The sequence below is a fragment of the Ailuropoda melanoleuca genome, chromosome 10, assembly GCF_002007445.2.
Source record: "Ailuropoda melanoleuca isolate Jingjing chromosome 10, ASM200744v2, whole genome shotgun sequence".
In the NCBI taxonomy this organism is placed as follows: Eukaryota; Metazoa; Chordata; class Mammalia; order Carnivora; family Ursidae; genus Ailuropoda; species Ailuropoda melanoleuca.
Window position 1 is genome coordinate 92,863,708 of NC_048227.1, and position 18,753 is coordinate 92,882,460.

Here is an 18,753-nt window from a genome sequence, read left to right on the forward strand (position 1 = left end):
CAGACCTCAGTCCTATAGGCAGAATATAACTAGTCATCAGATTTAAAGGATAATAGCAGTAAAGCTTTTCTCTGGCCTCTCCTACTCTCTTGCTACAGCCTCTCCTCCTGTGAGCAGTCAGCCATTCCCATGGCTTCGGTATCACATTCTTGCAGGTGACTCTTCAGGACCTCACCTGAGATCAACGTGTCTCTTTGATTCTCTGAAAGATATTTTCCCTTGGGTTTCCCTTTATCATCTCACAGTCTGTGAATTCAAAACCCAATTTATCTCTTTTCCCAAAAAAAAGCCCTTCTAGAGTCTCCTGTCAGTGGCATTGGTGTTCTTTCCATTTGGTGTAACTGGATTTATTCAGTGATCACCATAGGCTGGGTTTAGAACCTGTGACCCCGCCTTCCCCTTTGTTCCTATATCTAGACTCGATAGATTTTTTTCAGTATCATTTCAGTATCATCTCTCCTTCCCTTTCCATATCATGGACACCGAGTTAGTCTAAGGCCTCCTTACTACCTCTTGGATCATAATGGAAATCCAGCCTAAGGTTCTTGAGATTAAGCTTTTCCTGAAAACCTTTCTTTGGTTTCCTGGGGATGACACCATTAAACCTGAATGTTTCTGCCTGTGTTAAGGCTTTCTGTATTCTAATCTTCGATATTTTCATTTTGGGTTTATTTCTCATCAGTCACACCCTCCACCCACTCCCTCAGCCTAGTCCTGGTGGGCAGGCCTACTGCAGTTGGCTTTGCTTGCATATTTTTCATGGACGCTCTTCTTTGTCTGTCCAAGTCAGACAAGACCTTAGAGATCTAGTCAGATGCTACCCTCTAAGACTTATCTAGGCCTTTCTGTACTTGTTTCCTTCTTCCTGAACTTCTAGAACAATCTGTGCCATGCATTTCTCACACTTATTTCTCCATACTTCTTGTTCACCATCATTCATGAGGGCCAGTTTTTCTTCTTCCACTAAACTATAAACTCCCTGAGGAGAGAGAGCACATCATGCTGAATCTGAAACTCTCTCAAGTTCCTCGCATGTGGTAAATATGGACTGAAGGAAAAATTGAATGACTTGTTGATTTACTGGGATAAATGAATTGAGCAATAGACTCGGTCCAGTTTTGACAAGGCTTTGCTTAATTTTCAATACATACATCTTTTTTGGGCAGGTAAGTTGAATTGTTTAATAAGGTGAAAGGAGGAAATGCTGTAACCTACTTATGCAAGGAAAAATTGAGACCTGATTTGATGAGTACAGACTGTACTTTAAGAGGCAGTGGGACAGGATATTTGACATCAGGCCTGTTCTAGAAAAATTTAATATATTTGGAGAAAGTCATTATACCCTAAATTCATTGTGTCTTTAATACTTAAATGCCACTAGCCTACAAGAGAGGAAATCAGGACGATATTGGCTAGGGAAGCTGACAGTGGGGTTGATTGCCCAAAGAAAGTGACAGGAACCTTCCTCCCACACAAGTACCATGTCATTTTTCCATGAACTCGGCCTGCAGTGATTAAGTATGTGTGCTTGTGAATGCTTCCAAAGGTTTGAGCAATCCATCTGGCAAAAGCATTTGACACTATGGGATTTGTTATTGTGGTGCTGTGCCAGCACCAAGGCTTACTTAATTGCATTAGTCATCAAGCTGCAGTGCCACTAATCTTGGATCTTACCAAGTGCCATCTGGCTTGTGTGTTTGAAAGACCAAACAAACAACGCCGAAGAACTACAAACTTCTCCCATATTTGAGTCTGAAGCCTGGAGGTTATGACCCTAACTCTCAACCAGTTCTGTGGTAAAACTTTAAGGCTCACGCCTATGCAAAAGAGGCATAATTTAGGCCAAAATGACAAGAGTTGAAGGCTTCCGGAAGGCCTTGTCCACCCAAAACACAATTGCCTAGCCATGTGCTAGAGTTCTCTAAATCCCTATCATTAGAGTAATTTTTGTATATTTGAGCAACGTTTCCAGGAAGTTCCATTAAATGCAACTGCGTTACCTGGAATTAGGTACCTGTTAACCCCTTAGTTCTCTGCTCACTTCTGTAAGAACTAGCTAGTTTCCTCAGGTTGGATACTGAGGGCACTGAAGTCAATTGGGTTGGTTGTTTCAATGGTGAAAAAATGCAAAGGCTATGACCAGGAGATACTGCTGGCTAGAAGTATCTCAAGGATGTGTTCTGAGAAATTGGCCATAGTCATGAGGTGGAAGATGGATGATATGGAAGAGGAGGAAACTTCTTTCTTCATGACTTTGCTCATATCTGGCCTGACACTCATACCCTTACATACCAGATATCAATAGACTAGAGCCTAGCCATTATAGGCTAGAGCCNCATGACTTTGCTCATATCTGGCCTGACACTCATACCCTTACATACCAGATATCAATAGACTAGAGCCTAGCCGTTATATTGTGAAGACCTTTAGCTTTGCCATCGACACATTAGAAACTTACTCAAAACTTCCTCCCAAATCCCTAAAATTTCAGCCAAGAAAAAAAGAATTGAAAAGGCAAAGCAGAGGGGAAGATAAAAAACAGACATGCTGTTTTAAAAAAATCAACTTCCTTCTTTCCCTTAAAAATCTCCTTTTCTGCAAAATGTTGCCCAGTTATGGAATAGTTTGTACTTCTACCTTAACATCCCTTTGGAGTCTCTGCACTCCTTTGTGATATCGCTAGGGTAGAACAATCGCAGGACAAGCGACCTCCTTGTTGCCTGTGGCAGGAAAACTAAAAAGGCATTTAGAGGTATTTTAGGGCAAAGTTCATGATGGAGACTAATGTGAGTGGGTAGCCTCCCAATGGATGCATAATTGGTTATGCTGCNGTTGCCCAGTTATGGAATAGTTTGTACTTCTACCTTAACATCCCTTTGGAGTCTCTGCACTCCTTTGTGATATCGCTAGGGTAGAACAATCGCAGGACAAGCGACCTCCTTGTTGCCTGTGGCAGGAAAACTAAAAAGGCATTTAGAGGTATTTTAGGGCAAAGTTCATGATGGAGACTAATGTGAGTGGGTAGCCTCCCAATGGATGCATAATTGGTTAGAAGCAGTATGTGGCGCTCCGTTGAGCAAACATAAGGTAGAGGAGAGGGACACACAACAATGGACCACAACAAATGATGCCCTAGAAACATCTTAGTGCCCACTGTTGATTTGGGACCTCTGATGAATGAAACATAGTTTCAATATCACCTGAATATAAGATTTTGGTTTATCTTAATGGACACGTAGTTATTAGTTTAAACGTCAGATATTGTAGAATTCACCATCATGGTATAAAATAAACACTGTCACCCCCCCCGCCCCCTTTAAACTCTCATTTTTCTACCTTCTGATAAAATTGGCCTTCCTATCAAGTCTCTGAGAGGACAATATCACTGAATAAGATTACAAATATAATTCACATGGCTATGAATTTTTTTCAAAAGTGGAAATCAAGGCAAACTTTATTCACTAGCAAAACAAATCAAGGAATTGTTTTTCCACAAAAATAAACTTTTAGATGCCCTGATTACATAAATAAAAAATTTTTTTCCCCAGCTAGTCTCCTCTAAGAACAATCTTTTGGCTGCTGTGAGGCCCTTATCTGTTGCATCCAGGTTGGCCCACCTTGGCCCTCTCCTCCCAGGACAGAAGAGAGCAGATTGATTTCAGCTGGTACAATTGAGTCACTGGCTTATCCAGTCAGACCTTATGAAACACTTCAGCCGGGATATCCAAGAGTTTTTTCCTCAGAATGATCCCGGAGATCAGCCACTCAGACTGTATCAAGAAAGTTCTGCAAAGGACCGGGTTTGGAACACCTCAGAATCATATAAGTGCTTCCATTGCAACTCAGTCTTCACCTTGGCAGGCATACATCCTCAAGTTCAGCTCAGGACTTGCAGGGACCAAGAGACTGGGACGAAGTAGATTTGGCTCCATTGGCCGGGAGTGGATTCCTGGCTGAAAACCCAGGGCACTGACTTGAGTAGTCAGATTTCCAAAATACAAAAGGAAACAGCAAGGGGAAAAGGAGAAAAGAGAAGAGTGTGAGTGTATGTCCCCAGGGGTGTGTGTGTGAGTGGAAAAGGAGTGAAACGAAACAGATTGAAAACCACACGTGGCCCCCCACATCGAATATCCCCGTTAGTCTCCATGNGAGTGTATGTCCCCAGGGGTGTGTGTGTGAGTGGGAAAGGAGTGAAACGAAACAGATTGAAAACCACACGTGGCCCCCCACATCGAATATCCCCGTTAGTCTCCATGCTGGATGCTTCTTGTTTGCCTGCTCGGATTCACTTTCTAGCCTCCTCTAATGCGATCTTGCCCTGGAAAGCTGACGCTTTGTAGATCTCATCAATGGGTTCTTGTGGCCTCTGACTCCTAGTGGGTTTGGTCAATGGAAGGCATTGGTGGGAGTTCTGAAAACTCGAAGAGACTGAGGCTGTGGTTGGCAGAGCTGGACTGTGTCTTCCTGCGAAAGCTGTAGCTTGTGGCTTCTCCATGCTGCTCTATCTGGGTTCTCAAAACTCCACTACCATTTTGCCCTTCAAACCTAGGGGTGGTGATGGTGACAATGGACCCTTGCTGTTGCCAGTTCAGAGACAGTGTAGGAACACTGCCCTCTGTTGGTTCCCTTGAACCCCGCCTACACATCTGCAAAGAATCCCTTTGTCGAAACTCTTCCCAAATCAAATTGAGTGTGTCATTGGTTTCCCATTGAGACTTGGAAAGATATATGTTCTAAATATGTGAATTTACACAAAGTAAATGATGGACATTGAACTTAGGCAAGGCAACTTTAAATCGTAGTAATATCATGTCCAGTTCGAGGGCTGTTGATGGCAAAGGAACAGGGTCAGCCTTTTGTCTCTGCACCTGACATATCACAACCAAATAGAAAAAACAGTGAAGTAGGAGTCGGAAGATTTAGGATCTATCTCAGATTTACCCCACAGTGGGTATGTAGCCTTAGTCAATTAACTGAACTTTTGGGGGCGCCTGGGTGGCACAGCGGTTAAGCGTCTGCCTTCAGCTCAGGGCGTGATCCCGGAGTTATGGGANGTTAACTGAACTTTTGTAGTACTCTGTTTCCTCATTTATGTAATGGAAATAATCTGCTCAATGTTCTTCACAGCACTTTTAGGAGGATCAAATAACATAGTGCTTTGAAAAAAGGTTCCTCTGTAGTTACCTGTAAAAATCCTGTAGGTTTTTCCAGGGCTGGTGGTAATAACAGCTCCTTTGAAGATTTTTTTTCCTGAGTATCCCAGGAAGAATTCATTCTCTNCTGAACTTTTGTAGTACTGTTTCATTTATGTAATGGAAATAATCTGCTCAATGTTCTTCACAGCACTTTTAGGAGGATCAAATAACATAGTGCTTTGAAAAAAGGTTCCTCTGTAGTTACCTATAAAAATCCTGTAGGTTTTTCCAGGGCTGGTGGTAATAACAGCTCCTTTGAAGATTTTTTTTCCTGAGTATCCCAGGAAGAATTCATTCTCTTTCCTCCATTTTCACATAGCAGTTGATTCAAACCCTTGTTAAAGCATCCATTGTATTATATTGTAGTTGAGTGTTTATAAGTTTATTACTTTAGTTAGATGATAAGCCCTTTACAGGTTGTATTCCAAGCACCACGTATGGTACCTGACACATAAAGATTTCAACACATGTTCATTGAAAGAATCATATGCTTTTCTCTTTTCTTCTTATCTTTCTAGGTTTACACTGTACTATCCTTGGGTCATGATGCCCATCCCACCGATGACTTCTAGGAGTCGCCTTAAGTACCGTATGACCCCACACTGCTGGAGCCAGAATACACTCTGAAAGCAGCCTGAGCATACAGCGAGCTATGAATTGTCTGGGTTGGACCAATGGGCTATCTCTATCATTTTGTTTGTCCTCACAATTTAACTATTTGTACAGAGAATTCTGTCAGTCAAGAGAGCTTTGAAGCAAGACAGTACTAGAAACCAGGGACTCAGAGCGGGCCGCGGATGAGTAAGCTGAGGAAGCCAGCCTGAAGAGAGGAGAGAGGGAGGAGGCAGAGAAGTGAGGGGAGAGGCTGCAGCACCACTGACAAATGGCAGCTCTATTCACCAGGGCTTTACAGACTCTAGAAGCCAGGGCTATATTTTGTTTACCAACCTTAGATTCTGTGATGTTTCTCAGTGTACTGCTATGTCTAGCTTCAGTGGGTTTCTATTTCTTTGCAAACCAGAGCTCTGATTGGAAAACCTCTGCTTAGTGTCCCTTCATTGTCCTGACAGGGTTGCTGAGAAAGTGGAGGACTGAAGCCTGGCATTATACCAGCTCTGCTCCTGGGGGTCCCGGTCTGCCCCCTTGGCACTTGGCACACACGACTTGTGGCTTGCCTTATTCCTTATCTCCGTGAGCTTGCTTCTTGTTCTCAAGGTCTTCACAACTTGGATTGAATCTTCTTTCCCTTCTACCTGCTGAGCAGATGTCCCCTTTCCTTTGTCACGAGGTGTTCATAATCATTTTATTTGATTTTTCACAATCATTTTATTTTTTAATCACTGTATTCCCATAGTTAATTGAGCCTTTTCTCTGCTTCATAAGTTCTCATATGTCATGTAACTCCTCATACCCCACATGTCTCCAGGGAACAAAACAGACTAAGAAGAACAAGCCAAGGGATGCCTGGGTGGCTCAGTCGGTTAACCGTCTGCCTTGGGCTCAGGTCATGATCCCAGGCTCCTGGGACTGAGTCCCATATCAGCTCCTTGCTTGGCATGGAGCCTGCTTCTCCCTCTGCCTGCCGCTCCCCCTGCTTGTGCTTGTGCTCTCTCTCTCTCTCTCTCTGACAGATAACTAAGTAAATAATATCGCAAATAGAAAAAAAAGAACAATCAGAGAACAAAGCTCTTAAGCAAACAACATAGTGATGCACTAGGCTCAGGAAACCTCTGGCCTTCACCTTGTCTCCCGCATCTGAGTTTGGGCCTGTCCTTTGGGGGCTCTTGGTTGACAGTGATTCTGATGGACACAGACCACACTGAGTCACAAGAATACGATTGATTTGGAATCCCATTATTGATTTGCCTCTGGGATCTGATGATGAAGGGAACCCTTAAACTGCTCTTCTGGGCAGCTGAGAGCTGCCTGAATTCCTTCAAGAGTTAGAACCAACCAGCCCCTTCTTCACACTGAAGATGAGAGAGTCGCTTGGGGTGGTTCTCATGCCTGGAATCTAATGCTTAGAGTCGAACCTGTCATAAGACCCTAAATTTAATATCAATTTCTGTAGCAGTGGTTTGAGAAGTACTGAAACAGGGAGGGGAAGTAGGAACCCAAAAGAGGAAGGAGAGAAACATGGCTTTTTGGAAAATGGCAGTTGATATGCTGCTTTCTTAGGGTGAAGGTGTTATTTTTTAGCAAACCAACTTGTTTATAAAGTAGTTTCTGTGGGAAAATCTCATCCTTTGAGCTACCGTTTAAGTGCTTGCCTTCTGCTTTTAGGAACTTTCTACTAATGGTTTCATCAAATAATTATCCATTACAATAGGTTCATTTAATACTTGATTAATTATTAAAGAAATGAATTTACATCCAGTTCTAGAGTCCACTAATTGCCCTTATAAATACTGTAAGTTGCAAACTTTCTGGAAGAAGTGGGCTTTTATTATTATTATTATTATTATTTGCTTCATAATGGCTTTGACAATAAAAATGATAGTGCAGAAGAAATATTGACAGCATGACCAACAACTTGGCCTTACTTCCAAGGATCCTAAGTGATCATCAGAGGTTATGCAATGGCACTTGAGAGAGGGAAAAACCAAAGGAGGAAATCGGAATTCTTCGGCCAGATGTTCCATTTGTTTCGACCAGATCCTTTCACCATCTCACTCCCATGTCTGTGACTGGGGATTCATTGCAGGCAGCTGCACCACCTTTCAACACGTGAGCAAGCCAATATCCTTCAGCCTTCACAGTGATGAATATCACTTCCAGTTACAAAGGGGTTTGCTTCTTGCTTTAAAGTGAGAATCCAAACCTTGAAGTTTATTAAAAAGTCTTATTGAAAAAACAGTGAGTGAGAAAATACAGTTCAATGTCACAGTTTAAAAAAAAATACGGAAATCTTTAAAAATAGGTAATGATAAACACATTTAACCTGTTAGTCCCTGGTAAGCTGTAAATCAAGGCCTGAAATCGCAGAGCCAGAGTCGTCACATGAGCCCTGGGAAGAATGGCCTGGTGACATTACAAATGAGGCATTGGTTAAAGACTGCTATTGAATATCTCCAAACCTCAGTTTATCTAAAAAAAAAAAAAAAAAAGGACAGTGATATTATCACTCCTCAGGGCTATTTGGAAATTAAAATGGATATTTTATAAAAGCTCAATAGCTTGCTGGTCAAAGTATTCTTGCATATATGACTATATATTTCAGTTCATCTGAACTACATTTAACTGTCAAAGCTACAAACTCCCAATAGTGATGTCTTGCTCAGTTTGGGCTGCTGGGCCAGAATACCATAGGGTGGCTTATAAGCAACAGAAATGAAAATCTAACTTGTGACAAGTTAATAGACTAGAGGAACAACAGTATGTTAATACAGACACTGAGCATGGCCACTTCAGGCAGCTCATGGTCTTGTTGGGAAACCAGATAACCACAATCCAGAATGACAAGGTCTCTAGCAGCAGTTACCCCTGGACAGTGGCGAGGGGGTGCTAGATGGCAGGTGCGTTGGGTTATTACTTTCTCTTTTAAGAAAAGTATTTTTCACAATTTCCTTTGAGGTAGGTTATGATTAAGATGGTGAAATGTGAGCTGGATTAGAGAAATGTTCAATAGTTTTGCAGCTGGCTGGCTAACTAGACCCAAAGGAGATTAATGAATAGGCAGGTTAACCTGTGGAGATTTCCGGTGGTGGACCATGGGCTCTGAGGCCTTGTCTTATTTAGCTTTTGTATTAGTGGTTTAGTAAATCATAGAAGGCATACTCATAAAAGTATGCATGAGATACACACCTGCCAGAAACAACTAATGCAAATGATGATGGGATCAATATTTATAGTGATCTTAATATGTTTTACTTACATCAAAATAAATCAGATCCAACTTAAAGGGGAGGACGTGCTCATTTATGATTGCACCATTGCATTCTTATCGTTTCTGCTGGTTATGTCAGTTTCTCTTCCTACAATGAGGGATTCCAAAGTAATATAGCTGATAAAAGCTTCTCATGGGGCCTCATTTGGGGGTGGGGGAGCTCTGCAGCTGCTAGGGACTGGATAAGGAAAGCAGATTGGACCCCATGCCTTGGTGTGCCCTCTTACCATGACGGAAGTAAGGGAGGTGTGTTAATCAATTTTGTTTGAAGTAGAAAATGACATAAATAAAACTCGAAAACAAGAAATACATTGCCTGTCACACTTAGAAATTCCAGAGCTAAACCTGCTTGTAGCATAGTAGGAGCAAAGTACTCACTGTGTAGAGAGATCTGCCTCTCTCTGTCTCTTGACTTTTGTTTCCTGTGTGTTCTATTCATTCCAAGACATGTTCTTACCAAAATGGTGACACACATGACCTTTGACCTCTAGGGCTTACATTAAACTAACTAGCACAGTGAAAACTCCTCCCCCATTGGTTCTGACAGAGCCCTAAATTGGGTTCCCCTTGACTTGACTTAGGTCACATTCCTAAACCAATCACTGTGGACAGGATAGGGTAGCCATATGTAGGTCACGAGCCCATTCTCGGTTTGGAGAGGTTAATAGCAGTAGATTTGAACTATTTCTATCCCAAATATATGAGATGGTTCCCATACAAAAGAGGAACTCTATGAATAGAAGCAGAGGGAAATGGATACTAGATGGGCAAACACAACAGATGTCCACCCTAGAGGAACTATTCCCATTGTACTATTCATGGTAATACTAGATAAGACTGGATGGAATATGGCTAGAAGAACCAGAGATGAAAAAACCAAGGGAGGGGGCATGAGAGCTGTTTTAAAGTTTGTAGAGAGGGGTACCTGGGTGGCTCAGTCGGTTAAGCGTCTGCCTTCGGCTCAGGTCCTGATCCCAGGGTCCTGGGATCGAGCTCCACATCGGGCTCCCTGCTAAGTGGGGAGTCTGCTTGTCCCTCTCTCTGCCCCTCCCCCTGCTTGTGCTCTCTCTCTCTCAAATAAATAAATAAAATCTTTAAAGTTTGTGAAGAGTGAATTAACAGCCTTTATGGAGGAGAGGGGACTGACTTGATTTTTTAGATTCAGAGGGGCAAAATAAGATTGTTGGGTAGAAGATGCTGGGAAGCTAACTTTAGTTCAATATGTGAAAAAACTTTATAACGACTTAAGTTGTCCAACGATGGTTAGTCACTGAGCAAGCGCTTTCCAAAGGGAGGGGTTGGCAGGAATTCTTGCTGATGAAGAACCTTCCATTGGGTGGGAAGCTCAATTTGATGACCACCAAGGTATCTATTTTATCTTTAAGATCCTGTACCTCTTTGATCTTTAAATGACTTAGCAAGCATCTAATACACTACCTTGACAGCCTCATTGGAATCTAGCTGTTTCAAACTGCCAAAGACCATGGAACTCTTTGACCAAGTTGATTAGGAATGCCCATACACGTGGCTATGTGTCAGCATTTGTATAAATGTATTTTCTGTTGCTGGAAAGGCCCAGGTAGCTTCTGGGGAGTTATATTGCATTTCTTGGCTTAAACTTAAGCATTAAGAAGCCTCAGAAATGCACCCTATAGCCTGACCTGGAGATTTCTATTTATAAACACTTTGATCACATTATGACTGAAAGAAACTGGTTAAGAGGAAGGAAGATCAATTTTATTTTCTGCAACAAACAGATCTGTGAGTTTGGAAAATTCCATAATAAATGTTTCTCTAATTTACTTATAGTCTCTGAATGATGATAATGATGATGATAATCATAATGATTATAGCTTTCGTTTATTGAGTGCTCTCTGCTAATATTAATAGCTAACATTCATTGCTATTTCTAAAAATAGCTGATCTCATTTACTGGGAATGATTCTGAGGACTTGTGTTATCTCATTTAATACTCACAAGACCCCTTTGTGGCAGGTACTATGATATTGTCATGTTATCAATGAGCAGATGGAGGTGCAGAGTTTAATAACTTGCCAAGTTCATACAGTTGTAAGAAGCAGTATTGCAGTGTGCCAAAAATGGTTTCATATGTATTATCTTCTTTAAATCACACAACACCCCCATGAAGAAGAGATGAATAGTCCCATTTTATAAATGATGAAAGTGAATATCAAGAAGTCACTTGTTTGAAGTCATGTGATCCAGTTAGCAAGTAACAACTCAGAATTGGAGTCAGTCTGCCTCCGAAACTCGTGCTTTACTATCTCCCATACCCCAAAAACCAGAATGGCCAACGCACCCCTGTTTGGATTGGTCCTGGACTCTGGTAAGAACAACTTTCTTTTCTTTGGGGGAAGATTCTACCACCCTACCTCCCGCTGGTCTGGAGCATAGCTGGTAGCATCGAGTGTCCACTCAGCTCCTTCTGGCTTCCAGAGAGTGGGAAGAAAATCCCAAGTTCCCCTGCTTTGTCTGCAAATTGTTAGCTCCTTCGGGGATACTACAGTCTAATATCTCTCGGCCTGTGGGTTTTCAGGCACTCCCCACAAAACAGTTTCTTTACCTTCTGCTGCCAGCGACCCTTGGGGATTGCCAACTCTTTGCCAGGGTGACAGGTCCCATTTTCTTGGAGCATATGTTTCTGTAGCAATTGACAAGGATTAGGGGAAAGAAGTGAAAATCAGTGACCATGATTTATCTCGTCAGAGTATCTTATGCCTTATAACAACTCTGTTGTATTTTTAGTCCTCTTCAGAAGAAAATGAAGCACCTGGCCACCCAGGGGCATTTGTATCTTTGTAATTAATCTTTCCATGGGTCTGGGGTACTGAGTGATTTTATGTAGATTAAGAATTCAAGAAAAAAGTAATCTCCCTAAATTATCATGAATTATGTATATGACATCTAGACTCTATGAAAAAGTATGTTCAGAATCTCCATTTGTCTGTTTGATCGTCTCCTTATATTTCCTTTTTTTTTCAAAGATTTTATTTATTTATTTGAGAAACAGAGTGAGAGAGAGCATGTGCACATCTAAGCCAGAGAAGATGCAGAGGGAGGGAGAAGCAGACTCCCCGCTGAGCAGCAAGCCTGATGTGGGGCTTGATCCCAGGACCCTGAGATCATGACCTGAGCCAAAGGCAGACACTTAACTGACTGAGCCACCCAAGTGCCCTTCCTCTTTATATTTCTTACTCCATGTTTTAATCTACTCTTCATAGATGTTATTGTGCTGAATACAATGACTTTCCCAGTGAATATTCTGGAAACAGTTCTAAAATGGTGATAGTGACCAGGGTTCTGGATGAGAGAGTCATTACTGAAATGGTGTCAGGGGAAGAGGGTCCTGAGCCAAATCAGCATAGGAAATAGCAGAGCCAGTGTGGAGAATTGGACCAAGGTCATGGCTGGAAATGCAGCAAGCCAGGGACAAGAACAGAACAGAAATAGAGAAGGAGCTGTAACGTCAGTTCCCAAATATCGATAAGCTCCTAATAGATTTGTCAAAAAAGCATGACATCCCGTGCATTTTGTATTTGCATTTATTTCTGTATTATACCTTTTATGGAGATAGAAAATAAAAACAAAATGTATGAGCTCTTTGCAGTGACTTTTCCTTGTGCCATCTCTACTTGGATGGTATCATTTAGGCTCATGCTCATTTCTTCCAGTGGCAATTTTCTCAAAATGAAACTCAGTTCTGAACTTCCAGGGCCACTTGGATGGCTCAGTTGGTTAAGCGTCTGCCTTTGGCTCAGGTCATGATCCTGGGGTCCTGGGATTGAGCCCCGCATCGGGCTCTCTGCTCAGCACCAAGTATGCTTCTCCCTCTCCAGAGCTCTGTGATCTCTATTGCTTTCACTTTCTGTCAAATAAATAAAATATTAAAAAAAAGAACTTCCAAATGAAGGAATAAGCAAATGCGTAAGAATTTAGAGACTCAATGCAAATGTGATCTTTGTCCTTTGGTGCTGCCATGCAAGGTTTAACTTCATCTGTAAAATATTAAAAAAAAGAACTTCCAAATGAAGGAATAAGCAAATGCATAAGAATTTAGAGACTCAATGCAAATGTGATCTTTGTCCTTTGGTGCTGCCATGCAAGGTTTAACTTCATCTGTTGTTATCAGTTTAATCTTAGCTGTTGCTTTTATAGAGAGATCATCCAGGTCTCAGTAGAGGACCACCTCCCCCATCTGTGGTTTTGCCTTCTGTGGTTTCAGTTACCCATGGTCAACTGCAGTCCCGAAGCGGGTCATCATCCTTCTGACATAGCATCAGGCAGTAGAAGCCTAATGCTATGTCACCATGCCTGTCACTGACTCACTTCACCTCATCACCCAGGCATTTTGTATTTCCTGTCATCACAAGAAGAAGGGTGAGTGCAGTTCAATATGATATTTTGAGAGGGACCACATTCACATAACTTTTATAACATTACGTTGTTGTAATTGTTCTATTATTAGTTATTGCTGTTAATCTCTTACTAAGCCTACTTTATAAATTAAACTTAACATACACACACACACTCACACACACACACACACACACACACATACATACAGCATATATATAGGGTTTGGTAATATCCACAGTTTCAGGCATCCACTGGGGGTCTTGGAACACATCCCCGCCAGATAAAGGGGGCACTATTGTACACGATTTCTGAGGCTCAACCAAGGACTTCAGAAAGCACGAATGCCTGTTATTTAGTCCATATCTAATCATGAAGGAAAGAGGCTCAAAGACTTAATTGGTAGTTATTTCTCTGGAATTGGTAACTAACCTGAAAGAGCCACATAGACCCAGCAATGTTATAGAAAATTTGCAATCAGCTGAGAGATAAATGATACTTTATTATTTAATCTCACCTTAAATAACTTTGCTCTTGGATTAGTATACCTTCACACTTTACTTTTTCAGTATTTACCTCAGAGGTCCTAAAGCATTCGTTTTTGCTTATAGGAGATGTGGTGATGGTATTATTGGTGAAATAGCACAGTGGAAATAAATGTGCTCATTCACATTACTCAAAACATGTAAGCTGTTGGAGGAACATTAACCTGAAATTTCTCACCAGTGTCTTGCCTGTCTCTGCCCTCTTACGTAGAGATCCCCCACTACTATTTGGAGTAATTGCCATCTCTTCCCTGTCACTACCTTCCAGAGTTAATTTACTTCCCTCATCTACAGTGAGGTTCAGATGCAGAATGGGGTGACGCTTGAGGAGCAAAGAGAACCAAGTAGCTCAAGACTGACTTTCCAAGCAGGACCCCACCCCCCACCACGTGGTGCTCACAACGTGCTTTGGGATTGGGCAAAGCGGCTCAAAGGATAAGGCGGGGCTAGAAAGCAACAGTGGATGTTCTGTGGATGAAGAGGAGAAATGCAAGGGAGAAGTGTCATGCGGTCGTGACATATATTGGTTCCTCAGTAAATTTAAATGCACTCAGGTGCTGACTGAATGCTTATCATCATGCTCAGATGCCAGCCCATGGAAACATTTCCCTAGGGAGTTTAAATGGCTTACAGGTTACTGAGTCCTCCAGATAGATTTGCCTGTTAGACAACACCCTGTATGGCTCTGAGGTAGATGGTCAGTGAGACATCCTTCAATATACTGTTTTAGGCATTTTGGGTTTGGTGTAGAAAAAAAAATAGATCCTTCAATATACTGTTTTAGGCATTTTGGGTTTGGTGTAGAAAAAAAAAAATAGTTTTATCATCTCTGTGTGTGTGTGTGTGTGTGAGAGAGAGAGAGAGAGAGAGAGAGAGACTTGGTGATAAACTTTACTATTTAATAAGTGATTATCTTATAGTACCATTTTTTTTTCAATCACACTAAAAAAATATCAGGAGAATCAGCTGTAAAAGCTTATGGAAAAAAAGTACTTTTATATAAGTGAACTAATTTGAAAACACAGGTGAGAAAGATTGTGTTTTCTTGGAGACTTGGAGAAGCTAGAAGGGGGTGAGGGTGGAAGGCAGTTAGTAACATGGGGGGCTCAGTGAGCATCCGGCTACACCAGCACACAGAGGGGGTCCAGGGGCAGACATGGCAGGTGGTGGGCTCAGGAACTGCTTTGGAGTGAATAAGCTCTGATTTACTCTGAGGCAGAGCAGAAATCCCAACTCAAGGGCAAACCTGAAGAATGAGTTTCAGCCTGTAGTTTGCCTGTTGCTCCAGCTGACTTTTATTGGCTCAGTCACAACTGTGGATGCTCTCAGCCCGGGCAAAGCAAATAATTTTTGAATGTCTATGTATGAAGAGTTTTCACCGGGATTATGGAATNATTGTTGTAATTGTTCTATTATTAGTTATTGTTGTTAATCTCTTACTAAGCCTACTTTATAAATTAAACTTAACATACACACACACACTCACACACACACACACACACACACACACACATACAGCATATATATAGGGTTTGGTAATATCCACAGTTTCAGGCATCCACTGGGGGTCTTGGAACACATCCCCGCCAGATAAAGGGGGCACTATTGTACACGATTTCTGAGGCTCAACCAAGGACTTCAGAAAGCACGAATGCCTGTTATTTAGTCCATATCTAATCATGAAGGAAAGAAGCTCAAAGACTTAATTGGTAGTTATTTCTCTGGAATTGGTAACTAACCTGAAAGAGCCACATAGACCCAGCAATGTTATAGAGAAATTTGCAATCAGCTGAGAGATAAATGATACTTTATTATTTAATCTCACCTTAAATAACTTTGCTCTTGGATTAGTATACCTTCACACTTTACTTTTTCAGTATTTACCTCAGAGGTCCTAAAGCATTCGTTTTTGCTTATAGGAGATGTGGTGATGGTATTATTGGTGAAATAGCACAGTGGAAATAAATGTGCTCATTCACATTACTCAAAACATGTAAGCTGTTGGAGGAACATTAACCTGAAATTTCTCACCAGTGTCTTGCCTGTCTCTGCCCTCTTACGTAGAGATCCCCCACTACTATTTGGAGTAATTGCCATCTCTTCCCTGTCACTACCTTCCAGAGTTAATTTACTTCCCTCATCTACAGTGAGGTTCAGATGCAGAATGGGGTGACGCTTGAGGAGCAAAGAGAACCAAGTAGCTCAAGACTGACTTTCCAAGCAGGACCCCACCCCCCACCACGTGGTGCTCACAACGTGCTTTGGGATTGGGCAAAGCGGCTCAAAGGATAAGGCGGGGCTAGAAAGCAACAGTGGATGTTCTGTGGATGAAGAGGAGAAATGCAAGGGAGAAGTGTCATGCGGTCGTGACATATATTGGTTCCTCAGTAAATTTAAATGCACTCAGGTGCTGACTGAATGCTTATCATCATGCTCAGATGCCAGCCCATGGAAACATTTCCCTAGGGAGTTTAAATGGCTTACAGGTTACTGAGTCCTCCAGATAGATTTGCCTGTTAGACAACACCCTGTATGGCTCTGAGGTAGATGGTCAGTGAGACATCCTTCAATATACTGTTTTAGGCATTTTGGGTTTGGTGTAGAAAAAAAAATAGTTTTATCATCTGTGTGTGTGTGTGTGTGTGTGTGTGTGAGAGAGAGAGAGAGAGAGAGAGAGAGAGAGACTTGGTGATAAACTTTACTATTTAATAAGTGATTATCTTATAGTACCATTTTTTTTGCAATCACACTAAAAAAATATCAGGAGAATCAGCTGTAAAAGCTTATGGAAAAAAAGTACTTTTATATAAGTGAACTAATTTGAAAACACAGGTGAGAAAGATTGTGTTTTCTTGGAGACTTGGAGAAGCTAGAAGGGGGTGAGGGTGGAAGGCAGTTAGTAACATGGGGGGCTCAGTGAGCATCCGGCTACACCAGCACACAGAGGGGGTCCAGGGGCAGACATGGCAGGTGGTGGGCTCAGGAACTGCTTTGGAGTGAATAAGCTCTGATTTACTCTGAGGCAGAGCAGAAATCCCAACTCAAGGGCAAACCTGAAGAATGAGTTTCAGCCTGTAGTTTGCCTGTTGCTCCAGCTGACTTTTATTGGCTCAGTCACAACTGTGGATGCTCTCAGCCCGGGCAAAGCAAATAATTTTTGAATGTCTATGTATGAAGAGTTTTCACCGGGATTATGGAATTGACACCTCAAAGAGCTCTGTAAAATGGGAATCCTTGCCTAGTCATGTCCAAGAACTTCAATTGTGATTAAAAGTTTCTGTTCACACAAGTATCCTTACTCCAAATTTAGTATCTGGAGTTTAGCTGTGCTGTCCCTATCTCTGGAAAATAACTATATATTAATTACTTAGGTCGATTTGAAATTTATTCAGAGCTGAACAAAATTGAGACGACCCACAATAAGAGTTATTCCTAAGAGATTGGTAGACTAGAGTTCTAGAAATGAAGGTCTGCAACAGAAATTGCTAATAATTTTGTAAATCAAGTTAACGGAGCCACTTGGATAATGTTAAAAAATATTTACTTAACTGTGTTTTAAAACACCATTTCCTGGCATCCAAATGTTTAAATAACTGCACCATGGTAAACACACAAGTGTAATTTTGCTAAAGAGTTTATTTTGGCCAGAAGCCGTCACGTTGGTTAATTAGTAAAAGGATGATGTAGTCTTTGGGGAGAAAGTACTTAAATATGACATTTGAAAAACCTTTCTAAACATTAATGTTACATCTTTAAAATATTTAGAGAGAAAAATTAGATGTTTGTAACACTAGGGAACTTGCATAAATTTCTTTATCTGGTTCAAAATAATTATCATGCAATTTCTATGATTCATCTAGCCTGAAATAAAATAATTAGCATGAAATAAATGCAGGGAATTTGGTAAATACATGCTCCCCTTTAGGGGCTAAAGGATTTATTTTGATAGCATTTCCATTTGCACCAATTGTTCTAATAAAGATAATTTTCATGTTTTAAAAATTATGAGGTTCTGATTTTTCTCCTTTATGGAACACACCCATCAAATAAGACAACAAAAAAACCCTTACAAACCCCTCCTAAATGTTTTTAATTTTTAAAAATATGCCTGCACTTTTTCTGCCAATCACTGATAGTTGCAAACAGTGTAGTGTTGTGGCAAGACCCTGAGGTTATTGTAATAACTGAGGGAAAATAAAATAATGCTCTTGAAAGCTCCTGGTACATAGGAGGCCCTCAATAATTAAGTATTAAATTATTCATGGAGTTGGGAATGTATGGAAAAAAGGAATTTATTTGGAAATTTTACTTTCAAAAATCTTAAAAATTCCTTGGTTCCGAACTTTCAGCCAATATATATTGTGTCCTTATGCATTTGAAGAGACCTTGGAACCACGTGCTATTTTCCCATAGCAGTGTAGTTCTCGTGCCAGTGATTCACAGCAAGCATGGTTTATTTTGTCTTCATTAGCAAGAGCTGACAAGGGACCTAGTTTTCTCAGTCTCAGCTAAGAAAGGAGGAGTGAACTTTGGTTAACTTGCAGTGCTTACTTCAGTCTCAGTGATATAGTGATCTGGAGGCAAAGCCACTGAATGAATCAACTGCTTCTAAATTCACATGGAGGCCACAGCTAGATTGACACAGGTACTCCATTTTCACATGCAGAAATGTCAGATAATTCTATTGTGTAGAGACCTTCTTGGCCCAGCTACTTTGTCCCATCTTTTTCCTTTCATAGAAAAGAATTCTATA